Here is a 24,049-nt window from a genome sequence, read left to right on the forward strand (position 1 = left end):
TTCTATATGTCAAGTTAATTTTTACAAATTAGAATACAATGACTTTTGCACGAAAAAAAACCAGATTAATATAATAGGATCATGGTGAATCAATTAGCATCTTAAGAAGATGCAATAATATATTTTTAGTTAAATTTTATCAATATATGAAGCAGGAGAATGTGATCAATTGCTAAGTAATTACCAATCCAAAATTAAGACTAATTTTTAACCATTAGATTAGGAGATCTAGTGGTTGATATAATGTCAAGTAGATTATATTTTACATTTAAATAATTATTAAATAAAATTAAAGGGTATTAATGTCAATTTTTCTCTTATTAAAATTATCCCAAAACTTTAAATTTACGTAACTCGCTCGATTTAAATTATTTTTTCGCAAAAAATATCAATTTAAAGGTAATTTTATAAGGATTCTAACGAGATCTCAATTGCATATGTTCCGGCGACGTTCGGATGATAGAATTTGATGGTTTTTATTTCAGATTTTCGTATATGTTGATAAACAGATTTTTATCAACAAATACATCAAAAAATCTCAATATAATGTATGTAAAATCTCAACATAATGCATGTAAAATCTCAACATAATGCATGTAAAATCTCAACATAATGCATGTAAGATCTCAATAAAACAGTGTTGATATTTTCGTGTACTTGTGTTGAAATACTCATGTCATTGTGTTGATATTTGTAATACACTATGTTAATATAAAAAAACACCAAAATTATGATATGATAATAGAATGACGATCTTACTCTTTTGTTGATATTTTGTCTACTATTTATTAAAATTCGTAAGATTTAATCTCATCCTCTCATTTTGAAATCTAATGGTGAAGATTTGGTCTTTATTTTAGATTATGATGATATGAGCAATAGAAGATGACCCATACGAAGTATACTTTAGTTATTTACACCTTATTCATCACGTAAAAATCATCTTATTTTAATTTTCTAAAAAATAAAATCAACTTGATTTATAGATTTGTACTTAAACAGAAATTTTAATTATTGATTATCATGTTGAATAATAATTCTTTACATATAGAATAATATTTTTATATAATAATACTCCTTAGTATGTATTTTTATGATATACTTTGTTTTATTACAATTCTAATATATTTTTATAATATATAAATAAAAGAAATCAGTTTTTAGCAATTAATTATAAGAAATTTGAAAATATCTTTTATTAAAATATTACGTTGTATACGTGTATTATACTATGAAAGAGGATAATGATTATTGGGCTTCCCTCTGTATGGTGGGCAATTTGTATTAATATTTACCTAAAGCATAATAAAAGGGAAAGGGGTTGAAAATGGAATTAACTTATATGTCTGCGTTTCATTCCATTTCATGTGCGTTTAATGCACAACATATTATGCTGGGTTTTTTTCAAATAGCGGAGGATCCGTTCCCATGTGTTGAAATAAGTTGAATAAATCAATAAATTATGGCCCACTTTAAGTGGGCAATTTTTCAATAATTGGTGGGCTGATTTTTAAATTATAGTAACTGAGTTGATGCAAATAATTAAACCCTAATTTTAAACTTTTAAATTCTTTGTTCTAGATTAATTTAATTAATAGTGGGCTGACTTTAGGTGGACTAGTTATAAATAATTTGGTGTCAAATTGTTTAATATGTTGGATTATTCAATAACTCATAGAAGACAAATTAAGTTAATGCAAATAATTAAACCCTAATTAATTCATGTAAAAGAATCTTAAAAGCTCCCTAAGAAAAGATAAGAAATAAAATGAACAAGCATGCATTCTAATTAAGTTAAAATATTTTATTGAGTCTAGTCAGCATGTTATCATTGTTTTAAAAAGGGCTATACCGACAAGAAAGTTAAGACCGAAGAGAAAATTCAATTAAGGATTTAAGTAAATGAGGTGGGTTTTACTAATCCTATATTACTGTGGGCTTTCTTCCTAAATACGAGCTACGTTTCATGTATGTTTTATGAGAAAATGCATTATATAAGTTATGTAATGTCATGTTTTGTCTTGAGCATTGTCTATCTGTTTGACTAGCAAAGGGGAGCATACCAACTAGATAAATTATGTTACTACCGAATTCAGGTCCATGCTCAGACTAGTCAGGCGTCATCCTTCAAGTTTGGCCAGTCCAGTGACTGTCGTGGAATATGGCCACATTCTGTGTTAAAGTATGTTTAGATATGATATATGTTAAAAGAACTTAGACTAAAGTAGAATTTTACGTATGAACTATTTTAGTGTTTCTCGGGCCGTTTTAAAATAAAATGTTGCGTTAATCAATTATGGCTTAAAGTTTCTTTTCTGAAAATAAAAATTGTACAGGTTGAGCGCAACGATGATAGGGTATTGTTGAGCAGAGATGACAAGCTTTTAATAGTATACGTGGAGTGCATTATGTATCCATACATAATGTCATTCATTCTTGAACCATTCGCTACAACTTAAACTCGAGTCTATGTTCATTATAATATGCGTGTGCTCTGATATATTTTATGTTGATCCCAAGTCATCTATATCTATCTATACATATATAAAAGGGAAGTTTTGAAGAAAATAACAGAAGTGTCATTATGATATTATAAATTAAAATAATTGATTACATATCATAAATTTAGAGAAGTCAAAAAGTTTTTGTTATTATCATAATAATAATGGGGAAGTGAATGGTTTTGAAGAAGATGAAGTGAATTATATTCTATGTACCATATATTTGTTATTAATATTCTAAATATATATTAAAAGTTAAGTAAATGCATATAAAGTTTATTAATTCGAATTATATTAATGACAAGTCATAGTTGAATGCAAATTCAATCAATATTATCTTTTTGATTCATGTGATAGTGGCAATTATATATGTCTACTTTCATACTCTACGTAAAGAAACATGAAGAGGCTCCACATTAAAAAAGCCATTGTAGGACAAGTAAAGTGCAGGACATGATTGAGGAAGAGTTTACACATGAATTTTTTTTATGGAACATATAGATGTAATAAACACTTATGGATTCATGCGATGAACTGGATTCATGTTAATAAATTTATATGTTTAATTTAAATAATTATATTTTGAATTTGATGAAATATGAAGGGTAATTATATTTTATATATTTATTTGCTATATAGTTTTTAATTATATTTTTCTATAATTATTATAAATTTGTATATTAATAATTTCAAATTAATGTGTTTTGGTATTAAATTGCACTATCATTGTTAAAATGTGAATATCTTTTTTGAAGTAAGTAGTATATATCAAAATATTTCTATTTAATATGTGTCTTTGTTGTTTTAACGGAGTATTACTATAATTTTAAATATTATAATCATGCTTTGAACTTAAACTGCAATAATTGGGTTTAAAATTTTACTTATATTACTCTAAATCAAGATTAGAATTATTAATTGTGATTTAGTTTATAATATTTTTATTTTATTCACACTTGGGCTCGTTTGCTAAGAAAGATGGGATATATGATGATTTGCCAGAGTAAGATAAGAAATGCGAGCTTCATGTCAAGATAAGCTTAAATGAGGGTTTTTTCGTTGTTGTTTGGTAGACAAAAAATGAGGTAGAAATGCTATCCAACCAAATTTGTGAGATACATATCTTTATAGTTTAATGAAAAACTGCGGGCTTGGATGGTCATAGAGGATAACACAGGCTTACATGATAGGTTAACTATGATACCAAAACACCTGGAAATAGTCATATACATATCTATATCTAGGCATTACTAACTTATCAACAGGGTCTTACTATTATACCAACATTTCTATTTAATTAAGTTGTATTAGTATCAAATATACAAATTTCAAATTATAGAAATAGAACAATATATATTTAAAAAATTTCAATTTACCATGCATAGCACGGGGGAGATACTAGTTTCAGTTAAGTTGCACATTTTTTCCCTTTCTTTCTCGCTTCATAACATCTCCTAGTCACGGTAAACCGAGCTTTGTATCCTTAGAAGTGCGTCGTGGACATATCATGTAGTATGACATATATTGTTTCCATACTAATTCTACTGATACTTCCTCCGTCCATGATTGTGTTAGAGTTTTGTATACTAGAAATCACATTTCGAGTATAAAACACTTATTTTAATTTCTAAGGAATAAAATAGATTATTTTTGTCATAATGATTGTTATGTTTTACATTTAACAGTTGTTTATTTACATGTTTAAATATATAAGAAACTTAACAAGTCTAAGTCTTTGTTTTAGTAGACCGGTTGTGGGCGTCGTCCACTTTAAGGTAACACGGTCAGTTCTAAAACAAAGAAAAAGCACAATTTCACAACCCAGATAGGCTTTGATTTATCACGAAAGGTTGCAATGTCAGTCCGCATATTTCTAACTGAAATCAGATGACATTGTGTGGTATAGCACTGAACGGATCTAACAGCAAGGCATGTCCTTTTATGCTATCTACTAAAAGACGAGGTCTTGATAAATATCATTTCTTAACAATATATTAGCATTGAACATTCGTTAGTGATTATACATTACTTTTTTTTTGCATTACTTTGATTATCAATGGTGTTGATTTCGCAACCCAATAATCATGATATTTGGGTAGTGTTGATTAACATCTAGCGGTGCTAGGATTGCTATTATATTGGAACGTGTCGTCTGGTGTGAGTCCTTCTGGTTTAATAATGTCCTCAAGTGGAGCTCGTTTTATTATTCGGAACCTAGCTAGTTGGAATTTTCATTATTCTATGAATAATAAAAACGTGTTTTCTGAAGTCCATTGTTGGAATTAAAAATATATTAATTAATTAAGTCTATAGAAGACATTAATTAATTAATGGACATTTATATCTTAAGCGCGGGGAATAACCTTTTAAAAGTGGAAACTCAGATTACTTGTAATTTGTAATTTATATTATTACTGTAGTTGCTGATACTAATATTCTAATATAAGCTTGAATTAAATTGTGGGTTCATTTAATTAGAAGAGCTAATGACCTCTGATTCCCAGATTTGTGCTTCCGCTGTCAACACCTTCAGATTGAGTGTCACAAGTTTTCCTTTTCATCCGTCTAAAATTTAGTGTCTCATTTATTTTTACTATTTTAGTAATGACATCACATTCCACTAACTCTTCTCATTCATATTTATTTAAAAACTAGTATATAAAAGTATGACCCACCCCCACTAACTTTTTCTACCTTCTTTCTGTTCAGTGGCGTATCCAGAATTTTTGATATGAGGTGAGAAAAATATTATAACAACAACTTGGATTTATAATATTAAACTAATCCATTTATTCTCTTTGTAATGTTTTCTCGATTAAAATTTTATCCTTATTTTTTACATTAAATCCTTATTTGTAAATAAAAATAAATTATTTTTCTAGTATTACTATATGGATGATTTCTATTGTTTTCTAGTGTTAATATATATATATATATATATATATATATGAAGATCATCAAAGTATAATAATATTAAGTGTATAACTAGAGAATAAATCTCAGCCACTCATTATCTTAATCCAATGACCAAAATAAGTAAACATTTTTAGTTAATAAAAACTGCATAGGGGTATTTTAGGAATCACTTTTTCTTATATTTTTTCACATACACACCTATTCACGCTCACACAAAACACACACTCTCTCCTTCTCTCACGAAAGAGGTGGTGGAGCAGCTTGCACCTCCTCTCCGGCGACACCCTCCTCCGGCCTGCTTGCCGCTCACGGCTCACCTCCTCAGTGATTTAGATTCTCGGGAAAATAGAAATAAATATCAGAAAAAAAAAATCATGAAAAAATTCTGATTTCTGGCAGCGACGGCCCTGAAACCGCCAAGGATGAAATCAACCTGTGGTTCAAACAGGAGGAGCTGGTTAACTACACACGAGCAACGCGGAGAAGTGGATATACGACGTTAACTGATTTCAGAGCTAGGTATTTGTTCAAAATAATAGCCTGCCTTGCTTGAATAAAGAGTGGGGAAGCAAAAGGAATGATGGGAATCTACTGATCAAATTTTGCCGCAGATGTCTTCTTATACGGAGTATTAGCGATCTTGCATTCTGCCTTTGGCTAATGCACTTTCTGGGTCTTTTTATTGATGACTTTTACCGTATTTGTTGAATTTGCTGGTAAAGCAAACAAAAAAAGGAAAAATATTTTAGAAGTTGAGATTGGTTCATTTATAAAATAATCGAAATTTAGATGAGTGTTTTCGAATTCAAATACTTGCAATTTATTTGTTTGAATATGTTGCAATTTAGGCATTTGCAATTTGACATCTTTATCTAATTTGCACTTATAACTTATAACACTCTAAAGCAAGGATAAACACATACATATCACTCTAAACCATGGAATACATCTTAGATTGATATTTTCCACAGTTATAGTGATGTTTCTGTATATTTGGTTATAGTGATCTATTTTGTAACATCAGTGAAGTAAGAGTACATGCTTAAAGTACTTGTTCCAAGGTTAGTTGAATCTCTTTGATATTTTCTTATAGTGATCTATTTTGTTACAATCAGTGAAGTAAGTTTATGTGTTATAGTGATGTGGTTCGCAAGGTTAGAAGTTAGAGTGAAGTCTCCTGTGATATTTGCTTATAGTTATCTATTTTGTTTCACATCAGTGAAGTGGAAGTACATACTTAGTGATGTGTTTCATTCACGATTAGAGTGATGTTTCTATGATATTTTCTTTATGTGATCATTTGTTCATATCAGTGAAGTAAATGCTGGGGTTTTGGAGGCCCTTGCACAGCGGAAGTCTTGGTCATTGTTCTCAACTAGGGCCTTTTCGGATATTTATGAAGCTAATTATCCCTTGGTTATCTATTGGTGGGTTTGATGCGTTAAAGTTCATTAAAAAAAGGGAGATGCAATATTAAAGGGAACCATGACAGCAACTTTCAGAAATGACTTCTCAATAATAACATGCAGTTACAAAGAGAAATAAACATTAAATTCTCTATAAAATTAACATTCAGCCACAGAAGATGAGAATAAATAGCAGCCGGCTCTCATGTATAAGTAGGAAAAATCACAAGTTGAGTATATACAAGTTGAATAACACCCAAATAAGATGAGAAGTAAAAAAAACTTACCAGAATCCTCAAAGACTAGGATTTGATGTAGAGTTACCAGAATCCTCGAATACGTATGGGAAAACTACTTGCTTGTAAAACTACCTGCTGACATACCAAAATGCTGAAAACAAACCTCTACCAGTATATCTTTAGCAGAACAAAAAAATTACTCTATCAATTTAGATCATCTTCGAAACTTTGCGACATTCTTTTGATTGATCAATTACATTGTTTTCTTTAAATATATAGTGCCATCTTTCCTGTCATCTTTACAAGATAGTTACCTTCCTACCTTCCTTTTCTGCATTAAAACTCCTTTTTATGAAGCTTATGCCCTACAAAAACAGTGTAAAATCATTTGCATATCATGTAAGACCCTGAGCAAATTAAGTGTTATTTAAACGTGGTTTTTATTTACATGATTTTCAAATCTTAAGCGAAAGGAAGGAAACGTTTTATATCATAAAAATATCTTTTGTTTTCTATTATCAAGTGTAAGTTTGTCTTACATCACTAGAAAAGGTAATTACAACATCACAAGAAAAGATACATGAGATGATCTCTTACAAAAAATATGTAGCATTGGGCTACTCTTTTTTTCATCTGGGCGAGAGTTCAATATAGGAAGCTAGTCCTAAAGGTAATATAAAAAATGGTTAGTGATAAAATATATATGTGCTAAGGTAAAGATCATTTCTATTAAGACCCCAAAAACAGATGCACTTAACATTTTATGGAAAAAGATGAATGATATCCATAGGTTAAGCATGAGAGGTTTTACATGGACTAAATGATCTTCAGATGCAGCACGAACGATCCGGGACACAAAATGACTTATAAATAACCCACGAAGAAGATTACCTATCTACAAAATGCACATAATGAATAAATGTGTTGAGTGAAGCAGGTTTATTAAATAAATATAAGAAGCAGCATAATGACCATGTGCTAGAATGTTTCATTACCTAAATTGTAAACTAAGAAAGATAGGACAAACAAATAATTAATGCCCGATATCAGCATGGAAGGAAAGCATACATTGAAATTACCTCAGCAGTTGTACATCATCTTCATTCAAAAATCATGACTTAATAATGAACCTACATGCAATGGTGTATTAGAATATAGATATGTACTACTACATGCAATAGTGTATTAGAAGCAGGAATACATAAGTTCTTGCTAATTGTGGATACTTTGTCAGCTTTGAAGTAGAGAGAAGAATCCATCTGACAGTTTCTGATAGTCCTTCCATATGAACCGAACGAACTTGTTGACAGATCCTTCTCATCTGGGATTGAAACAAAAGTTATTAGTTGCTAAATAATACAAAATTACTAAATCATTTACCCTGGCATGCATCGGGACAAAGCAATGAAGGTTTGCAATCACTTTAATCAACAAAGACGTTCTCCGATGAGCATAAGAGGAACGAGGTACACTACAAGGGGTAAATTCAAATTTAATGTGTTATATACATTGATGACTTAGGGAGTTTCAGACAATGCAATAGTTGTAACTGACTGATTTGGTGAAATATGAATTATCGTGGTGGATGTATATAATTCATAGTCTAATAGTGCATCCTCTTTAGAAACTAGAAGGTCAGACGAGCAATAGCCAGATACAAACTCTTCATGAGGGAAAAGAAGATTGCAGCAAAAGCTTCCCTCTAAAGGAACGCATTTTTTGTGTCAGAAAAAAAAATGTAAAATTTCCATGAGAAAAGATTATAACAATTGATAAATTAAAAGAATTGATGTGTATGGTATGGCATACCTATTTTCATTATACTTGAGGACATGAAACGTCAAACAAAATAAATAATTAACCATCATACATTGACAAATAGCTGAAACTCTTCTTACTAATCATTTGTATCTGATTGCAGTGACCAAAGCCAAATGAGGAAATGATGTCGCTTGAACAGTTCGTGGAAGTTTTTCGATTTGATGATTAAAATGACAAAAATATTGTACTGGTAAACTTGCAAATTCATTGTATGTGCTAAGTGACTTGTGAACATAGCAACAACAGTTTGGGAAGACCTCATTATTACATATCACAAGATACCAGCATATTCAAAAAACTAGTTGGTTAGGTTTGAGTTCATAATTTGCCACTAGATCCACAGGCACACTATACTTGCAAATTTACTTGCAAGTGACATGCAAAATACACAAATATCTAGGTTATTGCAGGTGCTCAAAACTCTCACCTTTCATTTAAAAGTTACTTTTCATAAAATTAACACCCATTTGTTAAAACCAGCAATTTGATCAAAATATCTCTTCAAGCACATCATTGGTGTGTTCAAATAGGCAAGGACATTTTCTAAGAAACTCAGATGTCATGCTTCGAGTCTTTCGACCTTCAATCATGAATAGCAAAGAAACCATGGCATGGAATCCATAGCACTCTAAAATTTTAAAATTAGTTGTACTGATGGAAAGCTTACAAAGTTTATCATGATGAATGACAGAAAATTTGAATCATCTGACAAGACATCTGCCAAGCGCATTGCATTAAGTTCCAGTTGCCCCTTCGGGTAGCTTGCCTCAGAGGGAGCATTAAACATTTTTTTAGCAACGCAAGAACCTATACAAAACAAATGCCCATGATACCACCAAGTAAGACAAAATGACAAATTGACAACTGCATATGTATAGAAGGCAAATCTACTCAAAGTGCAGATATTGCAATGCTTATTGTATAGGAAATACTATAAACATTTGTTATAGACCGAACTGCGACTGGGTAATACTACAAACAAGAAAAAGTTTGAAATGTCGGATTTGGGTTTTCTCGTGTGTAAAATTTCTGCAGCACATTTAAGATAATTTTAGTTTCATTTTCAAAGTACAAAACTTGCTGGTTATTCAATGTTATTGTAACAATAGATCTAAAGGGTCTGGGAATTCTTTTTCTATTATATATGCAATGACACATGTATCTCTCTGAGAGTTAGGACCAGAACTGAATGATGCTTTCACTTTAGAAACCAATACCTTGAGTCCAACAGACTTTGCCACATCCTGAGTTGATGTTTTGCTGGCCACCTCTTCCAGGTAGGATACACTTTCAGCTTCACAAAGGTGCAACAGCTGCAGCAGAAAAAAATACATTTACTTCAAAGAAATAATGGCCGGTTTACACAACCACACCAAGCACAAGCACATAAAAATTGTAAGGGGTGCTAACTTTACCAGCAGCAGTTGTATTATTCAAAGGCATAAATCCACTAATCTTAATTGGAAAGTGCACTCACAATAGATAAAGCTTTAGATTTTAGGTGAGAGATAGCAGCCATGTATGAGGAAATATTGTCTAAGCCCAATAATTTTAAGTTCATGACGGCCTAAACCAGAATAAGAACGACTACATTGCCACACTACTACTGAATTAATAAACATGTCACAAGGAAGAAAATAAATAATAAAGAAACAAAAAGGGAAAAGGAAAAGAGAAAGTAAACAGGAATGAAGAAAGAATTCAGAAGTGTGAGATTTTAGTTCTCTAGTGGGATAAAGTTATAAATGCTATTAATAGAACTTGTAATATGCTAATTCACAGTACTAATCTAGCTTAAAAATAATTGACTGCCCAACATTGTATAATCATTCTCTAGTGTAACAATTACTTTATCCGTCCCCCAGTACTATAGCACAATTACTATGTCTGGTGTCCCCTAAAATTTAGCACTTTCCATTTTGGTTCATGAACACACTCTAGTTATATTTCAAACTTCCAATGACACATTTATCAAAAAAAACCACATTTTTTCACAACATAGTGGGACCCTCAATAATACCCTTTACCCACTTAAACCACATCGACCAAATGTGCTATACTATTGGGAGACAAGGAATTACATTCCCACGTATCAAACATCAACTTTTTCACCCAAGCCCAAATGTAACAAACAAATCCTAGGACATACATCAACATACATCAGATAAAGCTGCAGCCACATAAGCAAATCAAGCTGATTATGGAATCTCTTACTATCTCACTTGGACAGAAATAAATGAAGTCCCTGGAGCAGAAACATGTATGCAAAATAGAAATTCCAGCTCAAGTTCCCTGGAGCAGAAACATGTATTCACCACATTTGACATTTTAAAGAAATGTCAATGCTTTCAGGCAGTGAAAACTCTAATCAGATGAAAGGATAAAATCTTGTTATTCACAATGCATTCCCGGAACAACTTTTGCTGACACAAGGACTGTAGAAATTGAAGAGAAGAATCACACTCTGGCAGATGTGATTCAAGGTCTCTTCAGTGGTAGGGAAAGCACTTCCAAATGAATCGTTGGTCTGCAGAAACTTGACATCTACACAAACAGCAGCAAATTCTGCCTCTATGAATATGTCCACCTGCCACCAACTCCACTTACTCAGCCACAACATTACTTGATAACACTTTGAAATAACAACAATCAAGATGATGGAGTAGGAAGATTTATACCATTAAACAAGTAATTTAATGTTCTTAGTTTTCACCAAATCCTGGATTGCTACCTTGTAATATGCAGTCAATGCTTAAGCAACCTCTTGGTAGTGTGGAGAAACAATTTTATAATACAAGCTACCAGAGCCGAATGAAGAAGAACCATGCCATTGGGTATGGTGTGATATTCGTGGATACGAAGTAGTAAGTACATATCTACAAACAACAGAGGAAAGAACTAAAATTTCAAGGAAATGAATACTGACATGTCTGTATGGACCAAGTAGAACTAGCAGATAGAAGACCAGGTCAATCAGTTGTTCTGATATCTTCACATCATCAAGCAATATCTGAAGAAAACATATGATGATATATGAATTAAGGGGGATACAAAGGATGTATACAAATATAACCATATCATGACACACGTAACAAGTATGATGCCAAAAGTTGAGAATGTCAATAATTTTCAAGTACAATAAACAACAAAGATAAATTAAGAAAGAGCTAGGATCAATATGAAGATAAGCTGTGAATCATAGTTATTAAAGGTTAAAGACCAAAAGGGCACTGGAGAGGTGGAACTAAAATACCTACACAACATTAAGTAGCGCATTTTATGGGTGAGTTTATGAGCTTAGGAAGTTGTGGTTTATGCAAAAACATTAGCAACTGCACATACCTAAAACTAGAGGAAATTAAGCAGAAAGGTTGTCAGGATAACTAGAAAAAAAACTTGTTAAGATACTTTTAAACCTCCATATTACAATAGTTTCCTAAAGCAAAAAGAAGGAAAGTGAAAACAAAGGTACTGTTACATGATGCAGTGGAAAAAACCACTATAAGAGAATACATGTCGCTAATAAAGTAACCAAGTCAAAATAAAAAAATTCTTTCAATCCATGTATGTTTGTCATCTTGCATCAATCAGCACACAAATCCAATTATAAGTGTAATATAGGGCTTTTGAAAACTAACAAAAATTAGACCGGTGTCGTCTGCTTGATACGATGATAGATAATACAGTTTGACTTCCGATAAGCTGTTCAATTTTGGGCACCCGAGAGGCAAGATGAAACATGGAATGCAAGAGAAGAATTCCACATAGCAAATACTTGAATGTGGATTTGTCCATTTCCCAATCCATAATCACTGCAATAAGGTGAAGAGGAAGATTCCTTGCATATTTTTCCATGTCAACCTGCAATAATCGTGTAATTCCAACATGTGCATTCCGAAGTATAAATACCAATAACAATATCTGTAACATAAACATCAACTTTTAGAACAACCCTATTAATTTCTACGAGTACATCCCTAATACAACAAGCCAAGAAATTGAAGATTTAACCTCTGCAGAGTTCCCAACAAACTACAGTTCCAGCATCACACAACTTTTCACCATCAAAATCGAGAGAGAAATAGAGTCAGTCAGTGGGTCTAGCTTGCAAAATGGCTGAGACCAAATTCTAAGAGAAATGCTCAAAGGAATAACACCAATCTACAAATAAACAAGCGATGACCTTCTCTTTCAACCCAAAAATGTTTGGACATCACAATAAGTTTAATAGCTTCACAAATCAAGATGAGAGCCCATATATCATGACCCAGATCTAACTCCCTAACATATCTAGCCAAACAGGGAGATAAAATTTATAAACTGGAAAATTAATGGAAACAACTTAGTTAGGCCGAGAAGTCCACGGCAGTCCACCGCTGCAACGACTGCTTGGTGGATTCTGGAGAGCCGCTCGGAGAGAATCGGCGGCACCGAAATCAGACGGTGAGTCCGTGAGGAGGTCTACGGTGTATCCCGCCTCGTCGATTTAAATAAACACTGACATGCAACAAAGACAGTGAAATTCCAAAAAGGAACACAAAATAGCAGGAAAATACAAATAAACAAGGGAAAAGGACAATACCGCCAAGAAATTTAACAAATTAAAACTCCATAATACACCTAATCACCTACACCCATTTTTTGTTGCTTAATTTGCACGCATTATCACAAACTACAACTTCGCCCCCAACACTACTACTCAGTAACGCGCCGCTGGGAACTAAACCTGTTTCGCAAACCCATGTAAAACTCCATTTCCACAAAACTAAAATAAACATACAACTAAAAGCAAATTCAGCGAGAAAAAAGTTACCGGAGATTGCTTCGACGTCGGCGGCGCCTGGAGCCACGATGAGCAGCCGGAATCGGAGGCGTTGTCGCAGCCGGAGAAATCGAGACTAGACAGTGAGGCGGTTAATGGGAGTGATGCTTTTTTCTAACGGGAATTCTAATTTGGGGGAATTCAAATCGAAAAAGAATTTTAGAGAGAAAGGGTAATTTATTTGGGCTGGGATTAATTCCTTGATGGGTGTGTTGAACGGAACGAATCCTCTGATTTCTATAAAAACACAGCACAATATGCTGTGCATTAAACGCAGAGGAAATGGAGTAAAACGCAGACATACAAGTTATCTTCATTTTCAATCCATTTTCCCTTTTCCCTTTTATGGTCTAGGCAAATATTAATACAAATTGCATTCCAACCCCATGGCCCACCATACAGCACGACCTCTTTCATACTCCGTATAGTACACTCCGTATAGTACACGTATCATTTTTTACAAAAGTTGGTTTTTTTATTTTTATCACTAATTACTTAAAACTGATTTGATTTTTTGATATATTTATAAAATATATTAATAAAATAATTTTTAATTTTTATGTTGAATACTCCCTCCGTTCCGCGGTAGTTGAGTCATTTTTTTTCTGCACTCGTTTTAGAAAAATTATCATAAATAGTTAAAGTAGAAAAATAGTAAAGTAAGAGAGAGCATAACGTAGATAAGACTCTTCTTATGTTATAGTCTCTCTTACTTTATTTTTTTCTTCACTTTAACTATTTATTATTATTTTTCCAAAACGAGTGCAGAAAATGAAATAACTCAACTACCGTGGAACGGATGAAGTACTTCTTTATACAATACTTCTTTTATAATAGTAATATTTAAGATATAATAGTAGTAATACGTACTTAGTTTTATTGCATGGAATAGGTGTAATTATTAAAAACTAAGTGTTATTGTAATATATAAATACTCCATATACTAATACTACCATAAAAGAAGCACCACAAAGAAAAAATATTCTCTTATAAGTTAAAAAAAATATCCTGCATATCAATAATAAACATTTGTATTAATAATTTCTATATGTCAAGTTAATTTTTACAAATTAGAATACAATGACTTTTGCACGAAAAAAAACCAGATTAATATAATAGGATCATGGTGAATCAATTAGCATCTTAAGAAGATGCAATAATATATTTTTAGTTAAATTTTATCAATATATGAAGCAGGAGAATGTGATCAATTGCTAAGTAATTACCAATCCAAAATTAAGACTAATTTTTAACCATTAGATTAGGAGATCTAGTGGTTGATATAATGTCAAGTAGATTATATTTTACATTTAAATAATTATTAAATAAAATTAAAGGGTATTAATGTCAATTTTTCTCTTATTAAAATTATCCCAAAACTTTAAATTTACGTAACTCGCTCGATTTAAATTATTTTTTCGCAAAAAATATCAATTTAAAGGTAATTTTATAAGGATTCTAACGAGATCTCAATTGCATATGTTCCGGCGACGTTCGGATGATAGAATTTGATGGTTTTTATTTCAGATTTTCGTATATGTTGATAAACAGATTTTTATCAACAAATACATCAAAAAATCTCAATATAATGTATGTAAAATCTCAACATAATGCATGTAAAATCTCAACATAATGCATGTAAAATCTCAACATAATGCATGTAAGATCTCAATAAAACAGTGTTGATATTTTCGTGTACTTGTGTTGAAATACTCATGTCATTGTGTTGATATTTGTAATACACTATGTTAATATAAAAAAACACCAAAATTATGATATGATAATAGAATGACGATCTTACTCTTTTGTTGATATTTTGTCTACTATTTATTAAAATTCGTAAGATTTAATCTCATCCTCTCATTTTGAAATCTAATGGTGAAGATTTGGTCTTTATTTTAGATTATGATGATATGAGCAATAGAAGATGACCCATACGAAGTATACTTTAGTTATTTACACCTTATTCATCACGTAAAAATCATCTTATTTTAATTTTCTAAAAAATAAAATCAACTTGATTTATAGATTTGTACTTAAACAGAAATTTTAATTATTGATTATCATGTTGAATAATAATTCTTTACATATAGAATAATATTTTTATATAATAATACTCCTTAGTATGTATTTTTATGATATACTTTGTTTTATTACAATTCTAATATATTTTTATAATATATAAATAAAAGAAATCAGTTTTTAGCAATTAATTATAAGAAATTTGAAAATATCTTTTATTAAAATATTACGTTGTATACGTGTATTATACTATGAAAGAGATAATGATTATTGGGCTTCCCTCTGTATGGTGGGCAATTTGTATTAATATTTACCTAAAGCATAATAAAAGGGAAAGGGGTTGAAAATGGAATTAACTTATATGTCTGCGTTTCATTCCATTTCATGTGCGTTTAATGCACAACATATTATGCTGGGTTTTTTCAAATAGCGGAGGATCCGTTCCCATGTGTTGAAATAAGTTGAATAAATCAATAAATTATGGCCCACTTTAAGTGGGCAATTTTTCAATAATTGGTGGGCTGATTTTTAAATTATAGTAACTGAGTTGATGCAAATAATTAAACCCTAATTTTAAACTTTTAAATTCTTTGTTCTAGATTAATTTAATTAATAGTGGGCTGACTTTAGGTGGACTAGTTATAAATAATTTGGTGTCAAATTGTTTAATATGTTGGATTATTCAATAACTCATAGAAGACAAATTAAGTTAATGCAAATAATTAAACCCTAATTTAATTCATGTAAAAGAATCTTAAAAGCTCCCTAAGAAAAGATTAAGAAATAAAATGAACAAGCATGCATTCTAATTAAGTTAAATATTTTATTGAGTCTAGTCAGCATGTTATCATTGTTTTAAAAGGGCTATACCGACAAGAAAGTTAAGACCGAAGAGAAAATTCAATTAAGGATTTAAGTAAATGAGGTGGGTTTTACTAATCCTATATTACTGTGGGCTTTCTTCCTAAATACGAGCTACGTTTCATGTATGTTTTATGAGAAAATGGCATTATATAAGTTATGTAATGTCATGTTTTGTCTTGAGCATTGTCTATCTGTTTGACTAGCAAAGGGGAGCATACCAACTAGATAAATTATGTTACTACCGAATTCAGGTCCATGCTCAGACTAGTCAGGCGTCATCCTTCAAGTTGGCCAGTCCAGTGACTGTCGTGGAATATGGCCACATTCTGTGTTAAAGTATGTTTAGATATGATATATGTTAAAAGAACTTAGACTAAAGTAGAATTTTACGTATGAACTATTTTAGTGTTTCTCGGGCCGTTTTAAAATAAAATGTTGCGTTAATCAATTATGGCTTAAAGTTTCTTTTCTGAAAAATAAAATTGTACAGGTTGAGCGGCAACGATGATAGGGTATGTTGAGCAGAGATGACAAGCTTTTAATAGTATAACGTGGAGTGCATTATGTATCCATACATAATGTCATTCATTCTTGAACCATTCGCTACAACTTAAACTCGAGTCTATGTTCATTATAATATGCGTTTGCTCTGATATATTTTATGTTGATCCCAAGTCATCTATATCTATCTATACATATATAAAAGGGAAGTTTTGAAGAAAATAACAGAAGTGTCATTATGATATTATAAATTAAAATAATTGATTACATATCATAAATTTAGAGAAGTCAAAAAGTTTTTTGTTATTATCATAATAATAATGGGGAAGTGAATGGTTTTGAAGAAGATGAAGTGAATTATATTCTATGTACCATATATTTGTTATTAATATTCTAAATATATATTAAAAGTTTAAGTAAATGCATATAAAGTTTATTAATTCGAATTATATTAATGACAAGTCATAGTTGAATGCAAATTCAATCAATATTATCTTTTTGATTCATGTGATAGTGGCAATTATATATGTCTACTTTCATACTCATACGTAAAAGAAACATGAAGAGGCTCCAATTAAAAAAGCCATTGTAGGACAAGTAAAGTGCAGGACATGATTGAGGAAGAGTTTACACATGAATTTTTTTTATGGAACATATAGATGTAATAAACACTTATGGATTCATGCGATGAACTGGATTCATGTTAATAAATTTATATGTTTAATTTAAATAATTATATTTTTGAATTTGATGAAATATGAAGGTAAATTATATTTTATATATTTATTTGCTATATAGTTTTTTAATTATATTTTTCTATAATTATTATAAATTGTATATTAATAATTTCAAATTAATGGTGTTTTGGTATTAAATTGCACTATCATTGTTAAAATGTGAATATCTTTTTTGAAGTAAGTAGTATATATCAAAATATTTCTATTTAATATGTGTCTTTGTTGTTTTAACGGAGTATTACTATAATTTTAAATATTATAATCATGCTTTGAACTTAAACTGCATAATTGGGTTTAAAATTTTACTTATATTACTCTAAATCAAGATTAGAATTATTAATTGTGATTTAGTTTATAATATTTTTATTTTATTCACACTTGGGCTCGTTTGCTAAGAAAGATGGGATATATGATGATTTGCAGAGTAAGATAAGAAATGCGAGCTTCATGTCAAGATAAGCTTAAATGAGGGTTTTTTCGTTGTTGTTTGGTAGACAAAAAATGAGGTAGAAATGCTATCCAACCAAATTTGTGAGATACATATCTTTATAGTTTAATGAAAAAACTGCGGGCTTGGATGGTCATAGAGGATAACACAGGCTTACATGATAGGTTAACTATGATACCAAACACCTGGAAATAGTCATATACATATCTATATCTAGGCATTACTAACTTATCAAACAGGTCTTACTATTATACCAACATTTCTATTTAATTAAGTTGTTATTAGTATCAAATATACAAATTTCAAATTATAGAAATAGAACAATATATATTTAAAAAATTTCAATTTACCATGCATAGCACGGGGGAGATACTAGTTTCAGTTAAGTTGCACATTTTTTCCCTTTCTTTCTCGCTTCATAACATCTCCTAGTCACGGTAAACCGAGCTTTGTATCCTTAGAAAGTGCGTCGTGACATATCATGTAGTATGACATATATTGTTTTCCATACTAATTCTACTGATACTTCCTCCGTCCATGATTGTGTTAGAGTTTTGTATACTAGAAATCACATTTCGAGTATAAAACTCTTATTTTAATTTCTAAGGAATAAAATAGATTATTTTTGTCATAATGATTGTTATGTTTTACATTTAACAGTTGTTTATTTGTATGTTTAAATATATAAGAAACTTAATAAGTCTAAGTCTTTGTTTTAGTAGACCGGTTGTGGGCGTCGTCCACTTTAAGGTAACACGGTCAGTTCTAAAACAAAGAAAAAGCACAATTTCACAACCCAGATAGGCTTTGATTACTTATCACGAAAGGTTGCAATGTCAGTCCGCATATTTCTAACTGAAATCAGATGACATTGGTGTGGTATAGCACTGAACGGATCTAACAGCAAGGCATGTCTTTATGCTATCTACTAAAAGACGAGGTCTTGATAAATAATCATTTCTTAATCAATATATTTAGCATTGAACATTCGTTATTGATTATACATTACTTTTTTTTTGCATTACTTTGATTTATCAAATGGTGTTGATTTTCGCAACCCAATAATCATGATATTTTGGGTAGTGTTGATTAACATCTAGCGGTGCTAGGATTGCTATTATATTGGAACGTGCGTCTGGTGAGTCTGGTTTAATAATGTCCTCAAGTGGAGCTCGTTTTATTATTCGGAACCTAGCTAGTTGGAATTTTAATTATTCTATGAATAATAAAAAAGTGTTTTCTTGAAGTCCATTGTTGGAATTAAAAATATATTAATTAATTAAGTCTATAGAAGACATTAATTAATTAATGGACATTTATATCTTAAGCGCGGGGAATAACCTTTTAAAAGTGGAAACTCAGATTACTTGTAATTTTGTAATTTATATTATTACTGTAGTTGCTGATACTAATATTCTAATATAAGCTTGAATTAAATTGTGGGTTCAATTTAATTAGAAGAGCTAATGACCTCTGATTCCCAGATTTGTGCTTCCGCTGTCAACACCTTCAGATTGAGTGTCACAAGTTTTCCTTTTCATCCGTCTAAAATTTAGTGTCTCATTTATTTTTACTACTTTTAGTAATGACATCACATTCCACTAACTCTTCTCATTCATATTTATTTAAAAACTAGTATATAAAAGTATGACCCACCCCCACTAACTTTTTCTACCTTCTTTCTGTTCAGTGGCGTATCCAGAATTTTTGATATGAGGTGAGAAAAATAATTATAACAACTTGGATTTATAATATTAAACTAATCCATTTATTCTCTTTGTAATGTTTTCTCGATTAAAATTTTATCCTTATTTTTTACATTAAATCCTTATTTGTAAATAAAAATAAATTATGTTTTCTAGTATTACTATATGGATGATTTCTATTGTTTTCTAGTGTTAATATATATATATATATATATATATATATATGAAGATCATCAAAGTATAATTAATATTAAGTGTATAACTAGAGAATAAATCTCAGCCACTCATTATCTTAATCCAATGACCAAAATAAGTAAACATTTTTAGTTAATAAAAACTGCATAGGGGTATTTTAGGAAATCAACTTTATTCTTATATTTTCACATACACACACTATTCACGCTCACACACAAACACACACTCTCTCCTTCTCTCACGAAAGAGGTGGTGGAGCAGCTTGCACCTCCTCTCCGGCGACACCCTCCTCCGGCCTGCTTGCCTCTCACGGCTCACCTCCTCAGGTGATTTAGATTCTCGGGAAAATAGAAATAAATATCAGAAAAAAAAAATCATGAAAAAATTCTGATTTCTGGCAGCGACGGCCCTGAAACCGCCAAGGATGAAATCAACCTGTGGTTCAAACAGGAGGAGCTGGTTAACTACACGAGCAACGCGGAGAAGTGGATATACGACGTTAACTGATTTCAGAGCTAGGTATTTGTTCAAAATAATAGCCTGCCTTGCTTGAATAAAGAGTGGGGAAGCAAAAGGAATGATGGGAATCTACTTGATCAAATTTTGCCGCAGATGTCTTCTTATACGGAGTATTAGCGATCTTGCATTCTGCCTTTGGCTAATGCACTTTCTGGGTCTTTTTATTGATGACTTTTACCGTATTTGTTGAATTTGCTGGTAAAGCAAACAAAAAAAGGAAAAATATTTTAGAAGTTGAGATTGGTTCATTTATAAAATAATCGAAATTTAGATGAGTGTTTTCGAATTCAAATACTTGCAATTTATTTGGTTTTGATATGTTGCAATTCTAGCATGTGCAATTATGACACTCTTTATCTAATTGCAATTATAACACTCTAAGCAAGGATAACACATACATCACTCTAACCATGGAATACATGCTTAGAGTGATATTTTCCACAGTTATAGTGATGTTTCTGTGATATTTGGTTATAGTGATCTATTTTGTTAACATCAGTGAAGTAAGTACATGCTTAAAGTAATGTGTTCCAAGGTTAGAGTGAAATCTCTTTGATATTTTCTTATAGTGATCTATTTTGTTAACATCAGTGAAGTAAGTTTATGTTTAGAGTGATGTGTTCCAAGGTTAGAGTTAGAGTGAAGTCTCTGTGATATTTGCTTATAGTGATCTATTTTGTTCACATCAGTGAAGTAAGTACATACTTAGAGTGATGTGTTTCACGATTAGAGTGATGTTTCTATGATATTTTCTTATAGTGATCTATTTTGTTCATATCAGTGAAGTAAATGCTGGGGTTTGGAGCCCCTTGCACAGCGGAAGTCATGCATTCACAAATAAATCAGATCTACAGATCTATTTGACCGATTATGGGATTAATTGATTCACATGTTAAACATTGAATTGCATGCAAGAACGCACAAAAATCATGCTTAAGGAATTAAAATCCTAATTCATGATATTCTACGGTTTAGAATTACCGATTTGATTCTCCAAAGAATCGACGATTGCTTGCGCCTTCTCCACGTGATGTTCTTCGTACTCAACCACGAATCTTCTAATCTGTATCCCGAACTCAGAATCTGACCTTTGGGTGGGCAAAGCTTATCAGAATCGAAAAGAGCTTGATTAGAAAGAAGACAGAATATCAATTTTCTCAAAAACTGATTTTTCGTCCACTCCCAGAAGGGAGAACGAAAATTAATGATTAATTCTCATTAAATCTCCTTTCTAATCTCCTTTTATATAGAGTTATGATGGGCCAGATTAGGGATCCATGGAGGTTGGACTTGGGCCAAACCTGTTGGACTTTTACTAATTAAATTGAGCCCCAATTTAATACAAATCCAATAGAATATTATTATCATCCACTATAGTATAATAATATTGACTGCCCGTCCAATCCCAAATTACGAGTAATCCGGGCATTACCTCTTTAATTTATTATTTCCCGTGTTTAAGATATAAATATCCATTAATTAATTCAAGTCTGCTATTTGACTTTAATTAATTAATATCTTTTTCCAAGAGTTGTCTAGTTCAAAATCTTTATTTATTATTCTGGAATAAATTCCAACCGGCCGGGTTTCTGAATAATAAAACCTTTTTCGATCACCTCTTGAGGATATTATCAAAACTGGACTCACCCAGCACACGATTCATTGCAATAACAATACTAGCACCTCTAGACATTGATCACCACTACCCAAGATACCAGGATTCTTGGATTGCGAAAAATCCGCACCATTTGATAAATCAAAGTAGTGCATAATCAATATCGTATACTCAATGTTATGTCAACAATGATTAAGAAATAACAATCACCGAGACCTCGTCTTTCAGTAAATAGCAAGAAAGACTTATCTCAACTGTTAGATCCTTCAGTGCTATACCACACTAGTGTCGTTTATTTCCTAAGGTAAGGAAACATGCGGACTGACACTGCAACCTTTCACGATAGGTAGCCAAAGCCTATCTAGGTTGTGAAATTCTATTTCTCTTCTACAAAGGACCGACTGCGTGACCTTCTGTGAACGTCGTTCACGACCAGTCTACTATGTTGAAGAATTAGACTTGTTTGCTTCTTATACATTTAAATGTTTGAGAAACATCTTATAAATGCTTAAGCAAACACCAATGCGATAAAATTACTTCTTCTCGCCTTAGGTTAAAAGTGGATTGTAGAGTTAATTATATACAAGCAATTCTATCCGTGCAACATGCTCGAAATATGCTTTTCAGTATACCAATCCTAACAGTAAAAACATGCTTAGAGTGATGTGTTCCTCGGTTAGGTGATGTTTCTGTGATATATGCATATAGTGATCTATTTTCTTCATATTAGTGAAGTAAAAACATGCTTAGAGTGATGTGTTCCACGGTAAGTGATGTTTCTGTGATATATGCGTATAGTGATCTATTTTGTTCACATTAGTGAAGTAAAAACATGCCTAGAGTGATGTTTTCCACGGTTAGAGTGATGTTTCTGTGATATTTTCTTATAGGTATCTATTTTATTCATATCAGTGAAGTAAAAAACATGCTTAGAGTGATGTTTTCCACGATTAACTGATGTTTCTGTGATATATGCGTATAGTGATCTATTTTGTTAAGATCAGTGAAGTAAAAACATGCTTAGAGTGATGTGTTCCACAGTTAAGTGATGTTTCTGTGATATATGCGTATAGTGATCTATTTTCTTCATATCATTGAAGAATAAACAACTTAAAAAGAATAGAATTTCCATGACCCACCTATCAATCGCCATCAAAATAAAATTTGGAATTCATTAATTTGGGATTGATTTATCTGGTGAAGTAATGAACGTAGCTAAACCTATCCGTCACGTTGAAACGCCACGACATGCGGTGATCGATTTTCTTCTCTGTTTATTCAGAGTTTCCTCACCAACGCTGCATCTGATCAAAAAATTAGCCAACAAATCCATCACAGTGTGCGATTAAGCTCCAGATTGTTTCTTCTCTCTCACTGGAATAGGCCGCGTGTCTATTGCTGGAATCTGAGAGAAGAAGACGCGAATCGCTGCGAAGAGCATGAAATTCATCTCCTTCCGAGAATACCTCGGCGTCCGATTCTGATCACTTTGTTTGATCTATTTTGTTTGTTAAATGACAATTATACCTCCGCCTTCTTATAGTGAAGTAAATCTTTGGTATAGTGAACTGATTTTGCTTCAATTTCGAAAATGACATGGCTAATATCAGCCCTTGATTTCTTGATCTTATGGCTGAAATTTGTTCTCTAGTTATGGACTTAATAGGCACTTGCCCTATATCACTACTTATATATATAGGGATGTATTCATATACCTTTTTCATCTTTTGTTCTATT

At 31.4% G+C, this 24,049-nt stretch overlaps 1 long non-coding RNA gene across 19 annotated transcripts; it reads right to left on the minus strand.

The window, feature by feature from the left end:
- Nucleotides 1-7,700: 7,700 nt before the first annotated feature.
- Nucleotides 7,701-14,016, minus strand: LOC121811556. 19 transcript variants are annotated; one of them, XR_006052686.1, is made up of 11 exons: nucleotides 13,697-14,016; nucleotides 13,226-13,609; nucleotides 12,522-12,937; nucleotides 11,810-11,893; nucleotides 11,562-11,681; nucleotides 11,098-11,470; nucleotides 10,101-10,196; nucleotides 9,551-9,690; nucleotides 8,289-8,383; nucleotides 8,142-8,192; nucleotides 7,701-7,726 (listed from the first exon to the last, which is right to left on the minus strand). It is a non-coding gene; the product is annotated as an uncharacterized LOC121811556 (long non-coding RNA). The 19 variants fall into 19 exon arrangements; XR_006052682.1 differs by having other exon boundaries at nucleotides 8,131-8,192; XR_006052689.1 differs by having other exon boundaries at nucleotides 8,131-8,192; nucleotides 8,264-8,383.
- Between the last annotated feature and the right edge of the window lie 10,033 nt (nucleotides 14,017-24,049).

Source organism: Salvia splendens, chromosome 7 (genome assembly GCF_004379255.2).
Source record: "Salvia splendens isolate huo1 chromosome 7, SspV2, whole genome shotgun sequence".
Taxonomy (NCBI): domain Eukaryota; kingdom Viridiplantae; phylum Streptophyta; class Magnoliopsida; order Lamiales; family Lamiaceae; genus Salvia; species Salvia splendens.